The sequence below is a fragment of the Hippopotamus amphibius genome, chromosome 10 (assembly GCF_030028045.1).
Source record: "Hippopotamus amphibius kiboko isolate mHipAmp2 chromosome 10, mHipAmp2.hap2, whole genome shotgun sequence".
NCBI lineage: Eukaryota > Metazoa > Chordata > Mammalia > Artiodactyla > Hippopotamidae > Hippopotamus > Hippopotamus amphibius.
Genome location: NC_080195.1, coordinates 2,152,818 through 2,166,773, shown reverse-complemented (window position 1 = coordinate 2,166,773; position 13,956 = coordinate 2,152,818). Strand labels below are relative to the sequence as shown.

The 13,956-nt window shown below is 39.0% G+C and overlaps 1 protein-coding gene across 1 annotated transcript in view; it reads left to right on the top strand.

The window, feature by feature from the left end:
- CSMD1 (CUB and Sushi multiple domains 1) overlaps positions 1 to 13,956 on the top strand; it is a 1,409,269-nt gene that overhangs the window by 1,235,143 nt on the left and 160,170 nt on the right. The gene's annotated exons all lie outside the window — the stretch shown is intronic.

The following is a 13,956-nucleotide window of genomic DNA, read 5'->3' as shown; positions in this document are numbered from 1 at the left end:
AGTTTGTATTTGTAGGTGTTTTCCTTTTCTTGGGTTTCCTACTTAGAGAAGTTCCTTTAGTACTTGTTGTAAGGCTGGTTTGGTGGTGCTGAATTCTCTTAACTTTTGCTTGTCTGGAAAGCTTTTGATTTCTCCCTCCAATCTGAATGAGATTCTTGCTGGGTAGAGTATTCTTGGCTGTAGGTTTCTCTCTTTCAGGACTTTCAGTATATCCTGCCATTCCCTTCTGGCCTGCAGAGTTTCTGTAGAAAGGTCAGCTGTTATCCTTATGGGTTTTCCCTTATATGTTGTTTGTTGCTTTTCTCTTGCTGCTTTTAATATTTTTTCTTTGTGTTGAATTGTCGTTAGTTTGATTAATATGTGTCTTGGTGTATTTCTCCTTGGGTTTATTCTGTATGGGACTCTCTGTGCTTCTTGGACTTGGTTCATTATTTCCTTTCCCGTGTTGGGGAAGTTTTCCACTAAAACCTCTTCAAATATTTTCTCAGACCCTTTCTTGTTTTCTTCTTCTTCTGGGATGCCTATAATTCAAATGTTGGTACGTTTAAGGTTATCACTGAGGTCTCTGAGGCTGTCTTCTAGTCTTTTTATTTTTTTTCTTTTTCCTGCTCTGTGGCATTTATTTCTCCCATTCTATCTTCCAACTCACTTATTCGTTCTTCTGCCTCAGTCATTCTGCTGGTTATAGCATCTAGAGTATTTTTAATTTCAGTTATTTTGTTATCCATTGCTGTTTGTTTTTCTGAGTTCTTATGAACTTTCTTGTACTTTCTCTATTTTGTTATCGAGATTTTGTATCATTTTTACTATCATTACTCTAAATTCTTTTTCAGGCATTTTTCCTATTTCCTCCTCATTTATTTGGTCTTGTGGGTTTTTTTCCTGCTCCTTTGCCTGCATGGTGTTTCTTTGTTTCCTCATGGTTTTCCAAGCTTTTGGGGTTGCTTGTCCTGGTGATAGAGGTGTTCATAGAAGACTGTCCAAGCCTCAGACTAATGACCAAGTATTGGATTAAACGAATATTCAGTCGGCTATGTCGGGCTCCCCGCAACCCTTTCTGGTGTCCGAGGCCGTCTGCTGGTGTTCAGCTGGTTCTCTGTGGGAATGACTGCGTCCTTCCGTGCATTCCCCATGCATCTGTGGAGAGGGATGCACTCCACGTCTCTCTACTTCGCCGCCATCTTTTCTCTCCCCGAATGTCCGTTTTTTTAAACAAAATTATCTATCCATCTATAACTATCACCTATCTAATACACATAACTTTAAAGTAGAGAGATAGGTTTCTTCACAACTGTGAAAAAATTCGGATATATTTACAGATAAATTATATAGAATTAAATGTAATATATACTTACATTATAAATACATTAGCAAAATAAACCCATCTAGTTGAGAATTAATCTCGTTAGAGATTGCTTAAAATAGAAACTACTTATCTTGGTCTTTACACATAGCTGTGCTTGTTTAATAATCATACTTTGCATTACTAAAAACGTCTTTACTAAATTAGACCAGTATTGTGACTGAGCTTACACATAATGCTGTCTTGCTGTGTTGGAAGATACTTAATTTCTGGGTCTGCCGGGGACCATGCAAGGCCTTATTGAATGACGCCTATGCCAAGTTAATGTCATAAACCCGATGAGTGTATTTGACCTCAGGTGAAAGGCTACTGTAATTATTGAGGCCCATTTAGTGCTGGTGTATGGCACTGAGTCCAAACAGCACCAAAATAATTCCATATATGAAAGCTTTTTTATTTCACTGTCTGTCTCAAGAGATCTTTCTCCTCTCACATTCACTGCTTGGAAACCCATTTGAGTTAGCAAAAGATTTCTGGAGTCTATGAGATATGGCATTTGACCCCTGGAAGGCACGTGAAATAGAGAAGCTGCTGTGCAATATGAATTTCAGATGTCCTACAAAGCAGAGCATTAGCTATTCTTCTCTCAGCAGCAGCCAGCAGAGGACTCAGTCTGACGTGGACACAGTCCTCCCGTGTCTAAGCCTCTGGCCCTTTGATACCGAACTTTACACAGACGGGTCGGAGCCTGGAACATATAGGCTGTGGCCGTGACAGCCTCGTGTAAGAGGGAGAGAGAGACAGGAGTATTGCAGTAACACATTTACAGTGTATTTATTCTGAAAAAAGAGAAGAGTTTGAATTAGTGATTTGTAGTTATGAAAAAACGACAAAAATTTCAGAGAAAAGTAAATACAGTCACTCTTTCATTGTTTGACGTGACTGCTTGTCCTTTACAAGGCAGAGTCAAATGGAGATTTTTTTCACATTTTAGCATGCCTGCAAGTTCACCGTATTAATTGTCATTAGTTAAAATGATTATTGTGAAATAAATATAAAATATTTTACTATTATACTTGATTCAAACTTTTTCTCAAATATTAATTGATCTAGAGCTGACTGTGATATAGTAGTGTTATTTCAAGTACAAGTTCAAAATTTATTACACATGATTAAGTCCTCATATGTATTTCTTTAATTGGTAGTTATGTGTATAATGAAAAATAATATTCTATTTCATGAATTTATAAGATCTTACTCAAAAGATACATACTCAGATGAATAAAAAAAAAAAGACTGTCTAGATTAGAAAAAAAAGGTAACCTGCCTGTTCTTCAAGTATTTGGTGCAACTTAAAAATATGTACACAACAAAGAAATTATTAAAAGAAAGAAAATTTTAAAAGGCAACCAACTAAAGAGAAAGATATAAATATACTACCCACCTAGATTAAAATAATTGGTATTGTTTGGCACTAAATTTAGTTTCAAATTTCTGGCAATAAAAGAGAAAAAAGGAAATATTATTTAATTATCTTTTAAAGAAAGAAAATGCATGGGGGGGGCAATGAATTGGGAGATTGGGATACCAAATTGTATACTCTATAAATATATGCAGTTTCTTGTAAAAAATAAAAAATGAAAAAAGAAAGAAAGAAAACGCGGTAATTAAAAGAGGTAAGTTCCTTCCTTGTTCTATATTCTAAAAAGTACTTATAATTTACAACTGAAGTTGTATTCAGAAAAGGTTTTCTAGAAAATCCAGAAGTGAACTTTACATGACAATCATGTATCAATTTTTGATACAATGGTGAGAACATAATATAGTGAACTGCATTAATTTCTGCAGGGGTCTGCGCTGATGGTCAACAGAATGTTATCACTATAAAGCTATGTTTATTGTGGACGTGCTTTTAAAATACTTTCCCTCTGTTTGTTTTCAGTGACCAGGTAAGTACGACATTTCATTTCCTTTGTGGACTCATTTCAAAACAGGCACTCAGAAGGAAGCACCTAATGAAGATTCAAATTCTGGAAAGTGCCTTAAGTTTTTGAAATGAAAAGCACTACACATTTTTAGTGAGATGTTATCATAGTTGAATACTGACAGCTCGAAATAGCCCTCTACAATTACAGTAATCCTCATAAATACATGCAAATTATTATTATTATTTTCTTTTGACTGTGTTGGGTCTTTGTTCCTGCACACAGGTTTTCTCTAGTTGTGGCCAGTGGGGGCTACACCGCCTTGCGGTGCGCAGGTTTCTCATTGCAGTGGTTTCTCTTGGTGCAGAGCATGGGCTCTAGGTACTTGGGCTTCAGTCTTGTGGCACGAGGGCTCAGTAGTTGTGGCTCACGGACTGTAGAGCGCAGGCCCAGTGGTTGTGGCGCACGGGCTTAGTTGCTCTGCGGCCTGTGGGATCTTCCCGGACCAGGGCTCGAACCTGTGTCCCCTGCACTGGCAGGCAGACTCTTAACCACTGTGCCACCAGGGAAGTCCTACATGCAAATTATTAATGAATGTTTTAATGACACTTGAGTACCATATTAATGATACTAATAAGGTTTCTCAACTTGAATGGTGGGTGTGAGTAAAACTCGCAGGAAGTGAGAGCGGGTCAAGGTGACACCTCATCTACGCCTGGGTGATTTATGGGGGTTTCATCCCGGGCCCCCACAGAAGCCAGCACTGTGGCTCCTCCAGCGCGGGCACCCTGTAGCCATGCGCGTTCAGCGGTGTGAGGATGTCGTCCTCCTGTGTTAACTCTGTCAGTCACTTGTTCACCCATGAAATCTATCTGAGTGCTCTTATTTCAGAGAATCTGCCGAGACCCTCTCAACTCCTGCCTCCTATTATTAGAGCACAGTTTACAATAAAACAATTGCTTTCATTAAGATCCATTGATAGTTCGTGTCTTCCTCACTTCCAACCAAGTTCTGACTGTACCAAGGACCATGGAAGAGTTCAAAGTCTTGTACATCCTGACTTCTATCTAAGGTCCCAGAGCGCTCCAGAGACCCTTCTGGTAATGTGCAGTCTCTCTTACAAGATTATTTTAGGCATTCAGTAATAATAGAACTTTTTTTTTGGTGCATAACAAGAGAATTCTAGCTTTATTGGGGGTTGAATGTGACACAGACGAAAAACTGGTAGCTGATTAAAAGTTTCCTCCTAACGGTGATATTTTGGCATTTTAAATTAAAGTGAAAAGTGCAATATAAATGACTTAATCCCTACGTTCTTTAGGTGACTCTCTTCTAAAATAAAGGGATTGGAATACACTTTTCCTGTTGTCCTTTGATAGTCTTTGGAATTTCAGGCATTAAGGGATTTGGGAAGGGGGCGGGTGGCGTGTACAGAACCGAGGCTTGATCCTGAACTCCACGGACTGTCACCTAGTGTGCGCATCAGCTGGTCTCTGGTTGCTGCTTGAGAGAATCCTTAGCCACTAAACAAATCCTGCTGCTCCTCTCTCTGCCCGTGACTCAGGGAGTTGCTCGCACGGAAAGGAGTTTGGTCTCAAGTTATCAGCTGTTATTTGGTGCTTTCCCCTTGTGACTCATCTGAGACTGTTTTTGTATTTGATGTTTTCCACTTGGAGTGGTTTTCACGGAGCATCCACACTTGCCTGAGTCCATCTCCTCCCGGTGATGACTGCCCCCCCACCCCGTCCCCCGAACATAGATGGGGGTAGCACTGCCTTCATCCCCAGTGATGGGAGCACCCGTTGCATGCCTGCTGTGTCCTCCAGCCTCTGCACATAGTCATGATGAGGCAAGCACACGTGGTCTCTGCTTGTGCAGAATTTACATTCTAGTGGTGCGGGGATGATATATAAGGAAGCACCGTGATGGTTCTAGATTGTGTTAAGCACCGTGAAGCAAGTAAGCAGGATTCTGAGGTGCAGAGTAACTGTGGTGCTCTGTCTTAGACTGAAAATATTCATTGAAGGAAGGATGAAACAGCAGATGGTGTTCAGCCACAAAAAGACTGAGGGAAACACATTGTAGGCAGAGGAAACTACCAGCGCAGACCCTGGGTGGAAAGGCACCTGTCGTAATCATGAAGCTGAAGAAAAATGTCTAGAATAGAGGGGGCCTTGTGAACCGTCCGAAGAGAGGCAGGAAACAAAATCGAAAGCGTCAGCCGGACAGAGAATGTTGCCCACCTCGTGGCCCAGGGTTTTATCCTGAGAACAGTTGGAAGCCATGGAATGGTTTCCATCAGGGAAGTAACGTCATCTGGTTTATCCTTCAACCAGATCAGTTAGGTGCTGGGTAGAGACCCGCCTGGACAGTGACACGAGAGGGCGCATCCTCCTCAGATACGTGGTTGTCGCGGCTGCCAGCAGGGTTTAGTTCTGGGGCTCCGAGGAGGCAGGAGAAGGATGTGAGGTGCACGTGGTAGGCAGGACTGATGTGTCTGCTGATGGATGCAGAGTGGGGACAAGGACAGAGTAAGAAGGCCCTTGGGCTTGGGCTTGAAAGTGTATTTGATTTCAGTACTGTTTGCCAAGATGGGGTGACTTGAAATACTGACTTCTCCATGGATCCATTCAGACCATCCCAAACATACTCAGATTTCTAAAAATATATCCAGTTATTTTCATGTGAAGCAGTAACAGAGAAACAAAAGAAATTTTTGTTTATTTTTTAGCAATACTCGAAACATTTTATTTTCCTTTTACTGAATCGTGATTTTATCAGTAAAAACCATTTAAAACTGTGGAGTGAATAAACTTTGCAAATGAAAGTCTTGTAGGTTTCTCTTAATTCCTTTTTTTCTTGATGGCGGGTTAGCTGCTGTTGGTGTTGATTTTCTTACCTGAATCTGTTGCAAATGTATCTCCCATTTACAGCAGTATTTTTCTCTTTATCGTGGATAGTTACAGTATGGGGTCACACACAAATTTATGGAAAACCTGATTGAAATACTGTCCGTGCCAGACTGCTGAATGAATCTACAGGTTCCTGAGAATGGCAGAGAACTTGATTTACTGTATAATGCAACCCTCATTATGGTTTTGTAGGTCATTTAGTGTTCACCTTCATCAAATACTGTATTGTTTAGGTCAGCTGAGTCTATGAGTATTACAGACAAGCAAAATTGTCAAGTCACAGTGGGTTTCTGAGTCCAAATATAGAAAAATTACATGGAAAATATTGATCAGCTATTAAGCTGGTATTATCTGTACACATTTAGATCCGCTGTAACGAAGTAATGAGTATTTGTTCTTACAGAGAACATATTTCAAAAGAGTCCCACATGCAGAAGTATATTACTTTATTGATAAATGGTGGTCACTTGGAAACTATGATTATTTTTCTAACCATGCCTTTGGTTTCAGGATCTTCTTAGGAGCTTAAAATTCATGATGTCGTTCCTTCAAATTCATCCCTTGGATGTTAAAACTTGAAAGAATTCTCTATTCTGTAGCCGGTTTTGCACATTTTTCATACTAAGTAACCAGGGAATAAAGATGCAGGAAATGAAATAAGCAATGACGAGCAGCTCTGTGACCCAGCCAGCCACCAGCTAATTGTGTGTGAGAGCCTCAGTCCTATCAGACTTTTGATCCAGGCCCCAGACACAGGGGAGTGGACTGCAGTCACATAAGTGGGCTGAAGTGGGTGATAAGAGAATTTTCAGGTGTCAAAAAGCAAAGCAGTTTTGGAAGGGGAAATGAGACAGGGCTATTTTCCACTCCCCAAACTATTGGATTTCCTTTATCAGCGTGTCTGTTCCTTATGTCCTGTGTAATAAGTAAAAAATGAAGTAAAGCTTTCCTTTCCTAGAGAGTTTTTGCCACAGTCCACCATGGAATCCTGCAGTTTGTCACAACAGCTGTGGAATCAACAAGAGAGCATTTCTAACAATCCTCATGAGATCACCTGGTTATTCTTTTATTGTTACACATCTGTTCCTCTAAGCCGTGTCGTTCTCCTGAACTGTAGCCGTAATTTTCTGCAGGTCTTGCGGTCTCCGCCTTTTTAAACACAGCGCCTCACTGCGCTCTCGATTTCGCTTCTTTTGGATCTATACCTGGAAGCGGGATTGCTGGGTCACGTGGTAATTATATTTCAGTTTCCTGAGAACGCGCCCTACTGCTCCCGTGATGGCTGCACCGTTTCTGTTATCCTGTTATCGCTGACAGCACATACGGGCTCCAGTTTTCTTCACAACTTGCCAGCACTTGTTCCCTTTTCTTTTGTTCATGGCCATCCTAATGGGTGTGAGGTGGTATCTCACTGTGGTTTAGATTTGCATTTTCCTGATGACTGGTGATGCTGAGCGTCTTTTCATATGCTTGTGTATCCCCATACGTATATATTTGGGGATAATTATTCAGATCCTTTATTTGTTTTTAAAACTGAGGGTATTTTGTTTTTGTTGTTGAATTGTAGAAGTTCCTTACATGTCTTGGATAGTAACTCTTATTAGATGTGTGGTTTGCAAATATTTTCTCTCAATACGTAGGCTGCCTTTCACTCTATTGATTGTCTCCTTTGATGGGCAGAACTTTTTAAGTTTGATATAATCCCATTTGTCTACTTTTGCTTTTGTTGACTGTGCTTTTGGTGTCATATTCAAGAAAGCATTGCCAAACCTAACGTCCTGAAGCTTTTCCCCTGTTTTCTTCTAGTTTTACAGTTTCAAGTCTTATGTTTGGATCTTTAACTCATTTTGACTTAATTTCTGTACACGGTGTGATGTAAGGTTCCAGCTTTATTTTTTTCCACGTGATTATCCAGTTTTTCCAATACCATCTGTTGGACAGTCTCTCATTTCCCTATAGTGTAGCCTTAGCATCCCCTGTAGAAAATCACGTAGCCACGTGTATAAGAGTTTATTTCTGGCCACTCGCTTCTGTTCCGTCCATCTGTGTGTCTATCTCAGTGACAGTGTCACACTCTCTTCATTACTATAGGTTTGTAGTATTTTCTGAAATCAGAAAATGCAAGGCCACCAAGTTTGTTTTCTCTCAAGATTGCTTTGACTATTTGGAGATTCCATGTGAAATTTAGGATTTTTTTTTTTCCTATTTCAACCCAAAATGCCATCTGTGATTTTGGTAAGGATTCCATTGACTCTGTACATAAATCGGGTAGTGTGGACATTTTTAACAATATTGTCTTCCACTTCATGAGCACAGAATGTCTTTCAATTTATTTGTATCTTTTGATTTTTTAAATAATGTTTTATAGTTTTCAGTAGACAAGTCTTTCACCTCCTTTATTAAGTTTATGCCTAATTTTTATTTTGCTGTAGTAAATGGGATTGTCTTCTCAGTTTCTTTTGTGTATTGATTGTTGCTAGTGTATAGAAATGAAACTAATTTTTGTGTGTTGATGTTGTATCCTGAAATTTTACTGAAATCATTTGTTGGTTTTCAAAATATTTTTGTGGAATCTTTAGAGTTTCCTACATATAAGATCATGTCACTGTAAACAGAGATAGTTTTCCTTCTTCTTTTACAACTTGGATGCCTTTTATTTCCTTCTCTTGTCTAGTTCTCTGGCTGTGATTTCCAGTATTTTGTTAAGTGGTAGAGAAAAGCTTTTGTTTTTCACCTTTGAATATGATGTTAGCTATGGGCTTTTCATGTATGGGTTTTATTATACTGGGGCAGTTTCCTTCTATTTCTAGTTTGTCGAGTGTTTTTATCATGAAAGGGTGTTGAATTCTGTGAAGTGCTTTTTCTGCATTAATTGAAATAATCTTGTGGGTTTTGTCCTTCATTCTGTGAATGTGGTGTATTGCATTGATAGCCTTTCATAATGTTGATATATCTTTTATTCCAAGTATAAATCCTATTTGGTCATTGTGTATAATCCTTTTAATGGCTGTTTAATTCCGTTTGCTAGTATTTTGTGGAGGATTTTTTCATCAATATCATTAGGGATATTTGCGTGTGGTTTTATTTCCTCGTTTTGTCTTTTTCTGCTTTGAGTTTCATAAAATAAGTTTGGAAGTCTTCCCTCCTTTGGAAGTTTTCCCTCCTTTGGAAGCGTTTGAAGGGGATTGGTATTAATTCTCTGTTAAACATTTGGCAGAATTCATCTGTGAAGCCAGGTGGTCCTGGGTTTTTTCTTTGTTGGGACGTTTTTGATTAGTGCCGCAACTCCCTTACTAGAGATAAGTCTGTTTAGAATTATTTCTTCATCATTCTTGGTAGCTTGTATATTTCTAGGGATTTATCCATTTCTTCTAGGTTATCCATTTTGTTGGTGTACAGGTATTCACAGTAGTTTTTTTAAATGCTTTTAATTTCTAAATTTAGTTATTTGAATCTTTTAAAACTTTTTTCCCTCTCTCAAACCTAAGGGTTTTATTGATTTTGTTGATATTTTTTAAAAAGACCACTTTTGGTTTTGTTGATATTTTCCATTGTTTCGTATTCTGTGTTTTATTGATTTCTCCTCTAATCTTTATTATTTTCTTCCTTATGCTAACTTTTGGTTTGGTTTATTCTTCTTTTTCTAGTTCCTTGAGGTATAAAGTTTAGTTGTTTATTTGAGATCATTTTTCTTTTATAATGGAAGCATAAACAGCTATAAGCTTCCCTTTTAATACTGCTTTTACTGCATCCCATAAATTTTGATATATTGTGTTTTTGCTTTTATGTCTCCAGATGTTTTCTGAGTTCTCTTGTGATGTGTTCTTTGACCTATTGGTTAAGATTGAGTTTTTTCACTTCCATCCGTTTGTGGATTTTCCTTTTTGCTCTCTGCTGTTGACTTCTTGTTTCATTCTAATGTGACTGATGAACATACTTTGTATGATTTCAGTTTTTTAAATTTGTTAAAATGTGTTTTGTGGCCCAATGTGTGGCTTATCTTTGAGAATGTTCCATGTACACCAGAGAAGAATTTGTGTTCTGGTTTTTGGGGGTGGAGTATTCTGTATACATTTCTTAGCTCTAAATGGGCTTTTATGTTGTTCAAGTCTTCTGTTCCCTTGTTTTCTCTCTGGCTGTTCTGTCCACAACTGTGGGGTATTGAAGGCTCATACTATTCTTGTGTTTATGTCTGTTTCTCTCTTCAGGTCTGTCAGTGTTTACTTCGCTTACTTGACAGTTCTAACATTAGCTGCATATATAATTGTCATATCTGCTTGATGAATTGACTCTTTTTTATTATATAATGTTTTTCTTTGTCTCTTGAAACACTTTTTGTCTTAAAATCTATTCTAAATATCGCCATCCCTTATCTCTTCAGGTTCCTTTTTGCATGAAATATCTTTTTCAGTTCTTTCACTTTTAGACCATGTGTGTACATAGTTCTAAAATGAGTAAATTGTAGACAGCATACACCTGGAACTTTTTTTTTAATTCATTTTGCCAATCTTTGTCTTTAATTGGGGCATTTTATCCATTTGCTTTTAAAGTAATTATTGCTAAGGAAGGGCTTACTATTACTATTTGTTTTCTGTATGTCATAGCATTTTTCTGTTTTCCTCTCTTACTCTATTTTTTTGGTCTCACTGATATTTTTGAAATGACATGTTATAATTTCTTTCTCATTTCTCTTTGTGTGTATTAGATAGATGTTTTCTTTATGGTTACCATTGCAGTTACATAAAACATCCTAAACTTATAACAATCTATTTTAAACTAATAACTTCAATCACATTTTAAAATTCTACTCCCCCCAAATTCATGGGATCACTCCTCTTGACACGGGACACACAGTCCCTATGCTTTGAAGAGACCTTATGATCCATTAAATCAAAGGAATAGAATAGCATTTATTATGTGGACTGAACCTGCCAACAGTTTACAGATAAAATATTTGTAACTCCACATATACACTAAGCTTCTTTGACAGTGAATATAAAAAACAGTTTCTTTGGAGACTGTTTTCTTAATTAAGGGGTTTTCTTCACAGATACTCTTTGCCGTCAAGAAGATGTGTGGACATTACACAATGTTGCATGGCAGTCTGAGTGTACAGGGTGACACATGTAGGTGTAGGTCTACGTGATCAGGGCATTTGACACGTATTTCATCTGTTGTCAACCTCTCATGAGGTCTCCCTAAGTGAAGGTGGGATATCTTTCTTCACCTGTTTTCCAACACATTATCTGACCTTTAACACACTTGTTGGATTATGGGTTTACAGAGATTGTGAAGAGCACGTTTGTCTTCGGGTGTGCTTGTGCAGAGGGATGGATGCTGTTTAATTGGTTACATGAACAACATGCTCGACCCTTTTTCTTTTTCTTTTCAAAATGGAGGAGTAGCTGCTCTGTCCCCTACAGTGTTTGTGACGATCTGCTGTGTACCTCGTGCTCGGGTATCTACATATCTGCTCTTCGCCCTCTTTGCAGCTGCCAAGTAATCCAGCTCTACTATCCCTCCATTTGGTTGGCTCTCCTCTCTCTTTGATTAGCATCTTCAGTACTGGTTTAAGCTGCCCAGTTAGAACATTTTTTTTTTTTGGATTGTGAAGTTTGAAAACCATGCACAACGCCAAGTGAGATGAAGACAATGAGAAGTCGAGAAAAAGAAATGCTCGAAGTTGTTCTAACTCTATATACAAAGACCCTGTTTATTCTGCTGTAGATATTGGACAAAAATGCATATTGATCATAAGTTTCAAAATCATAAAGTATCTTTTTAGTATTCTAACTTATAGTTAGAAATTTTATACCAAATGTATTTTAAACATATTTTTTCAGGGTCAAATAAAAAATAAATGATAAGCAGTAGGAGTTCATGCCAACCTGTGATAGGAAAAAAAAAAGGTGAAATTTAAACATAGTCTAAAATGTAAATGTGTTCTAAAGTTATAGAAGAGAGGGAGATAAATTAGACTTATACCAATAAAAAAAGTTAAATGTGTAAGTGATAGTGTTTTTCCATATTTAGCAATTTTATCATCTATAAAAAGCCCCAAATGGCTTAAAATTCTGTGCTAGGAATAAAAAATATCACCACTTAATGCATATGGTGTTTTATAGTATTTAACGCACAGCCATTTAAGGAAAAATCAGTTTCGACTTAGAAAACTGGTGTGATATACCTCACACCTGCTCGTCCCAGAGAGAATCCGTGTGTCTCATGCCTTGAAATTATACAGCTTATGTACCAGTGGTGCCCATCCTGGTGTCATTTCTATAACATGATGTTCTCACATGGACTGTCTCACTGATGATAAGAAGCAAAGACACTTCTCTCTGTTTCATCTTCTCAGGTTTGGGGGTAAAGTGAGGCAAGCCGGTGACTCTCAAACTTTAATGCATGAGAATCACCAAGGATGGTGTTTAACAGGCAGATTCTGATCTGATCGTTCTGGAGTGTGGCCCCAAATGTGCCTCTCTTACGGGCGCCCACACTCACCGCACTTTGAAAAGCAGGGCCGTGGAGGAAACTGACCGCTACCTCAGCCAGGTGGGCAGGTGGGTTTGCACACCCACACCTGGGAGACGCGGCCCGCCCATCCCACTTTGCTCTGCCTCGTCCTGAACGTCGGATGCTGGAGGCTGTGAGGTTCTTGTGAGGACGCGAGCCGCAGGACGCAGCCCGCAGCGTGAGTGGCAGCAGCGTTGTCCTGGCCCCTCGTCTGGTTTCTCCGAGTGCTGCCTGTCCAGACCCCAGGCGCCTTCCTGAGCGGGCACCACGTGGGGTGACCCCCACTCCTGCTCCCAGAAGCGTCCCACGCGTGCTGTCGCCCTGTGGAACTCCGTAATAATCTGACCTCTGGCCTTGGAGTCTGATGGGACGGTGGGGCGTGCCTGTGAGCAGAGGGGATGTACGGCAAGGTGGGTGCCCGTAGGTGTGGGCCCCGTCCTGAGGGCGGGCAGGCGGCATGTGTCCTCATGCTCTGGGACCCACAGCTGTGTGACTGCGTAGACCTGCCTTCATCTCCTGCAAGAACAGTCTCAGCAATTAGCTAATCCGATCAATGCTTTCGTGTTATTGATAAGAAAGAGAACTAAAGCCTTAAGTCCAAGGGCACGTGAAGAATTTTAAGCTGGTCTGCTCTGAAGAAGTCCTTCTCCCCCATTGCTCACCTTGGCTAACCCATTAGTGCTTGGTAACTTGGAATGTGAGAAAAAGACATACTAGAATCATGGAAGATTATTAGCAATGCCAAATCTTTCGCACCATTTCAAATACATTTTTGATTCTATAAAATACCACAGCTACATATTTGGATTATTCATGTGATAAGGGTTTATCCAAAGACGTATCAATGTTAAGTGATTCTTAAAGTTCATTTATCTGGTATTCTAAGCTGAATTCCAATATTATATGCTGCATTTTAAAAACTTTTTGTTAGTGTCTTAACTAAAGGCAATTCCATCTAGGAAAGTGCCTGTTACAGCTTTAGGGTCTGTAAATATCGATCCTTTTTACCTAAGAACAGACTGTTCGTGAGAGTGTTTTTGTTGTCTTTAACTGAGATAGAGAGAGAGAGATTGAATATAAAATATTTGTTCTCATATTACGTTTTTCCAGAAGGATACAATTCCCAGATTCACACTTAAAATCTTTCAAAAAGACTGCTAAATATGCTTGAAAAACAAAACGCAAGAGAGCCATATCATGGGGTTTTGCATAGAATAGGAAAGAGTTTATTTAAAGACCTTTTAAAACACGTATGCATTGGAATTGGAGTGTTTTACACTAGTGACAAATTTTATTCTTT